The sequence below is a fragment of the Antrostomus carolinensis genome, unplaced genomic scaffold (genome assembly GCF_000700745.2).
Source record: "Antrostomus carolinensis isolate BGI_N321 unplaced genomic scaffold, ASM70074v2 scaffold43726, whole genome shotgun sequence".
Lineage (NCBI taxonomy): Eukaryota > Metazoa > Chordata > Aves > Caprimulgiformes > Caprimulgidae > Antrostomus > Antrostomus carolinensis.
Genome location: NW_010323397.1, coordinates 33,331 through 34,597, shown reverse-complemented (window position 1 = coordinate 34,597; position 1,267 = coordinate 33,331).

The window sequence follows — 1,267 nt, the reverse complement described above, 5'->3', positions numbered from 1 at the left end:
CCGTAACACCTCTGGCACCTTCCCTCTGCCTGAGCATCCCCAGACCTCACATGGGGCAGGGAAAACGTGGCTCTGAGGAGGTCAGGGCAAAACCCTCCACCTTGCATGGACCTCTCTGCTCAGCTGCTTTCGGTGATCACATGGAACAGGGTGTTGGGAGCAGATCATGGATTTGGCAGCTGCAGGGGAGATAATCCAAGGTCCCCAGCACAGGGAGGGAGGCTGCTGCTCCTCCAAGGCACTTAACCCCAGCGTGGGAATGATCTGGCCCCATCCCCTGTGTAAGGGCAAGGAGCAGCTTTGGCACAGAGCCCACCTGCATGGGTGACAGCAGGGCAAGGAGGAGGGGGGAAAAGCCACAGCATGACCCCACTTTGGGAAGCTCAGCCACCACTTCCCTCGGTGCTCCCTCACCTTCCCACCCCCAGAGCAAGGGCACAGAGTCAGCCTGAGCTCCAGGGGCTTTGCAAAGACTCGTAGATCCATCTGGGCTGAGCTGGACCATATGATTAACTAGACCTCATGCCTCCTTTCAGACTAAGCCCCCTCCATGTAGCTGTTCAGAAGCTCTGGGACCCATCCCCATCCCCTGCATGGTTCCCTTCCCTCTCTACCCCATTGCTCTGCCTCACATCCTCAGGGTTAAGATGAGAAGTGACCTGGTCAGACCAAGCAGCAGTTACAGGATATCTTGGGGAGCTGGTGAGGAGCAGGAGAAGAGCTGAAATCACCCTCGTGGTACAAAACCACAGCCACATAAAGTGATGTCCAGGGCTCTCCATCCTTCCCTCCTCAACCCAGAGGGTTTTGGCTCCCACCCCAGCAGCATCCCAGCACACACTCACTGGAAGGCTGACCCAGCTTCCCAAGGAATTAGACCCATAAGCTGTCCCAGCAATGTCCTGGTGTCCTGTCACCTCACAGCAGTGACAAACTCAAGAGGCAGCAATAGGACATGGGGCATCATGCCCAGGATGGAGGCAGGAAGGGAGGCTGCTGCAACCTCTTCAGGTTCCTCTGTCTCCTTCTGCCACCTCAGCAGGTCACACCGCTGCCATGGAGATGACAAAGCAGTGTCTCAGCTGTCCTATCCTACAGGTCCCAGCACACTGGGACAGGAGCTTCTATTGGGTTTCCCATAGATGCAGCGAGTTCCTGTGCCCTCTGCAAGACTGGTGGGTGCAGGCAGGACCTGGCTCCTGTGCTGTGCCATGTTGGGTTCCCACACCGTGGGGACACCAGCTCCTGCATCCTGTAGGTCAGCTTG